The 6,000-nt window shown below is 40.1% G+C and overlaps 1 protein-coding gene across 1 annotated transcript in view; it reads right to left on the bottom strand.

The window, feature by feature from the left end:
* Nucleotides 1-3,796, bottom strand: part of LOC129744441 (cGMP-dependent protein kinase, isozyme 1-like) — a 120,934-nt gene extending 117,138 nt beyond the window's left edge. The window contains exon 1 of the mRNA XM_055736956.1: nt 2,925-3,796. The gene's annotated coding sequence lies outside the window, so the exon portion shown is untranslated. The remainder of the gene's footprint in view (nt 1-2,924) is intronic.
* Between the last annotated feature and the right edge of the window lie 2,204 nt (nt 3,797-6,000).

Here is a 6,000-nt window from a genome sequence, read left to right on the forward strand (position 1 = left end):
CCTGCAAGGCAAAAGGGTTTATAACAATCATGGGAATATATCACATACCCAAATTCCTTTCCATATCAAACTTTGTTCCATTCGCTTGATTAATTTTCAATATAGGTCAATAAAATTTTGTTAGGGCCTTATCCTATGAACTCACTGGAAGAAGGGTGGTGTCTAAGTTTTCGCATGCCCTAATCGAGTTGTGCAAAAAAAAGTATAGGAGCCTCCCTCCCGTAATCATCTTACCATTTCTCGTCACATGCTTTCCCATGCGCTAATTCCATCCCATGCCAAATTTGGTTTCATTTGCTCGATTAGTTTTTGAGTAATGTAAGAAATTGTAATGTAGCCCCCTTTCCCCTTTGCTATATCCCTATTGAAAAAAGAAATCATCGATCTATAAAATAATCATATGAACATTTGCAGTGCCCGAATATCGTCCCATGACAAGTTTGGTACCATTTGCTTGACCGGTTTTCGAGTTCTGCAAACATTTGTCTTAAATATGTTTGTGAGGTCCTCTACTCAATCTTCTGAAGAGGATGGGTCTCAAACCATAATTGGAACCTCCCCCGGACTCCAACACCCCCACTTTCTAAGTTTCACGTAAATCGGTTCAGAAATTTCCAAGTCTATGAGAGAGTTCAAATAGGCGTTGTTTTGTAAGGTCAAAATTATCTCTCCGTTAAAAAATTTTTCACGGAGAAAGAAAAAAGTATAAAAAATAGTTAAAAAAAAACATCGAATCCAGTTGTAAGTGAGTGAGAACCAACCTTTTAACAGATTTATAATTTTACACTCTACATTATTTTCATTAAAAAAAAACTATATGAAGCGTTTGGCAGGGAACTCCACGCTTTATTTGCTTTCCTCCAGTATCTTATGCGGTATTTATCACATGGTTGGCCTGGCCGTAGTAATCTCTGCAATGCATGTTTACATGTAGCAGATATTACGTTGAAAAGAGCAATAAAGGACAATAGTTTTTCATTTTCCAGGATGTTTACATGTTTTGGCTATGTTGGCAAAAGAAGAAGAAGGAGTAAAGGGCGATAATGAAATTATTGCGACACATTCAACAGGGCATAACTTTTTTACCATTGGGTAAAATCAAGCAAATTTTGCACACTTTTTCATAGATGTGTATAGTTTACATGCTGTCACACTCGAAGTCGTGTTTTTCGATGGAATGGAGGTAAACCAACGCGAGCCGAGAGAATAAATTCATTCCAAAACCCTGGAATTTTCTTACCTGTCGCACCGGCATTTGGGAAAAATGTTGAACACTCACCAACCGTCTCCAGAGTGTTGAAGCGGTTTCAGGAACGGTTGACGTTGGACCACGGTAAAGTAACTGGAAGAAAACCGGGACTGGAGATCAAAAAGACGGAGGAAAGGTGAAGGGGATGATTCCCAAGCAAATCCCAACGTCTCAAGCCGTGATTTGGCTAAAAAGATTGGCATGCCGCAGAGCTACGTTCAGAATGCAAAGAAGAAAGCTACATACAGGGTACAGGACTTCACAAACCGGGATGAGTGGCAACAATCGACAGCTAAAGCTCCGGCACGGAAGCGCTACGAGAAGATACTGACAAAATATAACTGCTGTGTATTGGACAACGAAACGTTTATAAAAGCCGATTTGAAGAAAGTTCCGGGGTTGGATATTTTCAGCGGCAAGAGCAAGTTCGATGTGGATGACAAATTTAAGAAGAAGAAAATGTCGAAGTTCGTCTCCAGATCACGTTAGGCAGGCCATCTGCTCTTGCGGGCTGACGAGTGAGCCTTTCGTGACAATGGGCACAGTAAATGCCAACATCTACAAATCTGAGTACCTCGAGAAGTGCCTTTTTCTTGCAGCAGCACGACGAAGCTCCGCTATTTTGGCCAGATTTGGCATCATGCCTCTATTCTAAACATGTCCATGAGTGGCATGAGGCCAATTCTGTCCATTTTGTTCCTAGGGACATGAACGCGCCAAACTGTTCGGAGCTGCACCCGGTTGATCAGTACTAGGCAATAATAAAGCGGAAACTTTGTAAGAGCAAGAAGACGGTCAAAGACGAGCAGGACATGTTAAGAAAATGGAAAAAAAACTAAGGAACTGGTATCAGATGACACTGTAAAGACTTTGATGGAGGGCATCAAGTGAAAATGCGCTCAATTTTACACTTAATGCTGCATCGAATAACCTTTCCTTTTGATTTTTGAAGTAAATATATGTATAAAACAACCCTAAAGTTTTGGTTTGATTCTAAACATTAATATAAAATTGACATGACATTTTCGGTGTCGCAATAATTTCGTGCTCGCCCTTTAGTTTCCGAGTCTTTTATAAACAGACAGACAGACAGAAATTCATGTTTATATGTATAGACATAGAAGATATATTCAGCTTCAATATTACAACTTTTTACTGTTCAAATTTCAAAGATTTTGAGGTTTGAAAAATATTTATCGAAAACACCGCTTAACATCAAAACAAAAAAGAGTAATCGAGCTGAATCCAGTAGTTCATAAACTGCCCAGTTGACCTTATCCAACGGTATGAATTAGCAACAAAATGACTAGAAACATTTATGATGTCTTATGCGAATGTTTATTTTTAAACTAAAAATTTGAAATTTCTCTTTCTTAAAGAGACACCTTGTGTATTGAATAAGGACGATTTATTACATCATTTGGTACCTATGAGTTAAAAAACATTCAATCAATAATTGATTGAGCGATTCTTTGTGGATCATTCTTCAAATGATTTCTATCAAATTGTTTGAGGTTGATCCAAAGCTAAAACCTAAATAAAGCTCTACCAACATCATTGATGATGGCACGCAACTGTTTAAAATTCCAAATTCATCGGACGTTTTTCGTTGAATGGAGGAGACGCATGATTAATGACAAATGAACAAATTAACTGGTATAGGCACCATACATACCGCGTCGAGTGTCCTTTCTGAAGAATTGTCACCAATTCGGTATTCAAGTGTCGACGACGGCAATGTTTTGTGCCTCTATGCTATTTCAGCTTCTCCGGATTACTTATTCTTCTTTCAACGAATCAGTGTTAGGTTTGTTGTTATGTAGTTAGATGTATATATTTCTGTGATATGTTTTTATTCAACACGGCTCGCCTCCACACTCTGTAAGACGACGATGACACTGCTGGTGATTCTGCCCCAATTTAGCGCGTTCTTTGTATCACATGTTTGACCGATATTTTGCACCGAGAAGCCGCGCGGGTTTGGATTTCGTGACCGTTAAGCAGCAAATCTGCGCTCTTATGACTGCTTTTCTGACATTCCAATTAATCTTAAGCCGCGTGTCTCATTTCGCACATCCGCTGGGTGCTTTTGAGCACAAGGTCACTCACTATACTGTACTAAGTAGGTACATCATCAACCAACGGCAGTCGTCTTTTTGATTAAAAAGATGCAAAACATTTCTTCGATCCTTGCACTTACAGCCAATTATAAAGGGTGTTGATTTTCATTAGGACTCTTTCCATACTCCAAAGCACTCATTGAAATGATCGGGGTTAACCGGGTTTTTCCCACATTTTCACCAAAACTTTCCAGCAGCGGAAGTCACGTTTTCACTTTTGCTCAGCCGTTTCGTTTTCCGTTTTTCCGTTGCCACACTTGTTTGGTGAGGATCGAAGTGCGGGGGTGTACTACCGATACGTGTAAGTTAAACTGTGTGAGCGAGGGCTGACAGCGGCCGACTGACGACGGATAATGACCGGCGAATTCGCCCACACGCCAAACGGTAGCAAAGGTATTTCGCGGACTAGTCACGCTACCGTTCTGCTACGCCATCCGAAGACAACTAACTAAGCCGACCGCAGCTCCGTCGAGGTGCCCGAGTCTCCAAAGCAAACACAACAAACGAGAAACACCTCGTCCACACACAATAAGTCAGTAACAAACCCCAACTGCCCCAGGTATGTATGGTTGTCTGTTCTGGGTGATTTTTCTTTTTTACATTTTTTTCCTACTTGCTACACTTCTAGCTGTTGCCGGCATAAAGAGAGACACCCGCCCGGTCACGGATACATATATTCATTCATGCTCCATACCTAGCGATAAACATACCTATAGACATACGTGCGCCAATGATAAGTAACTTTTTCTGGTGCGGTTGATTGTGTGTTTTTGTTTTTCCTTTGCCATGTGGGGGTTGAATGAAGGGGTGAATTTTGGAGAACCCTGTGAACAGTTCGAGGAGAACCCGAGCAAAAAAGATATTGAGAAGTTTTTCCGGATGTTTTTAAATTTTTTTAACACTGACAAAATGACACTCTGTTTATACCTATTTGAACCGTGAGCGGTCAAATAACGGCAAACACTTGTTTTGCTAAAACTCTTTTGTTTTTTAGTCGATTTTTACAAGATGTAGTTAAAGTTTTGGAAAGCTGGAAATGTGACTGAAATATGATTCTCAGAAAGATACTAAGTCATCTAGAAAGAATTATAACAATAAAAAAATTAAAACAATTTAAATAAAAATAGTCCTGTAGTTAAATTTGCGAGAAAAAAAAATATATAACGCGTAACCATCATTGAAATTTTAAAAACCGTCATTTGACCACCCTCCGGTTCGTTTAGTGTCAATAAAGTTTGAAAATGAAATTGGTGAGATGTCCCAGCTAACATGAAATCGTAAAAGAAAGGATAATTCAAATCGAATAAAGGGAGATACGGTCAAAATTAGGTCAATATCAACTTGACGTATTTCTTTCAATTTTGCATTTAAAAAACCTGAACACCCCTCATTTTGAAGATGTGTGTGTGTAGAATGTTACTCCTATTTTGATTTTGGAATTCACTCTTCAGTTGTCAAAATTCCGTCCAAGGAAGAAAAGCAGCGTATCAAAATTTTGCTCGCGCATCGCGAAAATCCGAGCTACTTGCACGCAAAGCTGGTAAAATCGCTAAAAGTTGCCAAATCAACCGTTACAAATATAATTAAAGTGTTTGGGGAACGTTTGTCGACAGCCAGGAAGTCTGGAACGGGAGGAAATCGAAAACCGGAAGCCGCTGAGACGACAAAGAGAGTTGCCGGTAGTTTCAAGCGAAACCCTAACTTCTCTCTCTCCAAGATGTCGCAAATAAGCTGGGTGTATCGTCTACAACCGTGCATCTAGCCAAAAAACGAGTCGTACTATCGATTTACAAGAAAGTAGTGACTCCAAATCGCGATGATAAACAAAATACGACGGTCAAAGCGCGATCCCGGAGGCTGTACACGACGATGCTGACGAAGTTTGACTGCGTGGTAATGGACGACGAAACCAACGTCAAAGCCAACTACAAGCAGCATCCGGGACAGGAGTTTTATACGGCAAAAGGAAGGGGAAAGGTAGCAGATATTTTCAAGCACATGAAACTGTCAAAGTTTGCGAAGAAATATCTGGTTTGGCAAGCCATCTGTACATGTGGCTTGAAAAGCAGCATTTTCATAGCCTTCGGGACTGTCAACCAAGAAATTTACGTAAAGAGTGTTTGGATAAACGTCTGCTGCCTTTCCTAAAGAAACACGGTTGTTCCGTACTGTTTTGGCCGGATTTGGCATCATGCCATTATGGTAAAAAGGCCATGGAGTAGTACGCCGCCAACAACGTGCAGGTGGTTCCCAAGGACAAGAACCCTCCCAACACGCCAGAGCTCCGCCCAATTGAGAAATACTGGGCTATTGTCAAGCGGAACCTAAAGAAGACCGAAAAAAACTGCTAAGTACGAGCAGCAGTTCAAGGCAAACTGGCTTTCTGCGGCGAAGAAGGTGGACAAGGTGGCTGTACAAAATCTGATGGCAGAGATTAACCGTAAGGCCCGGCAATTCGGATTTGGAAAAGCGGAAGACTAACTAAATATGTTTCCTGAATTTTATACTAATTAAACTCGAAAAACAAATTTAATTTGATTTTTTAAATAAACGATTTCACCGATTTACACGCATTTTCCCTTGACCAAATTTTAACCGAATCACCTTTTTTTAAGACATTTTGAATAAAGA

This window comes from Uranotaenia lowii, chromosome 2, assembly GCF_029784155.1.
Source record: "Uranotaenia lowii strain MFRU-FL chromosome 2, ASM2978415v1, whole genome shotgun sequence".
Taxonomy (NCBI): Eukaryota; Metazoa; Arthropoda; class Insecta; order Diptera; family Culicidae; genus Uranotaenia; species Uranotaenia lowii.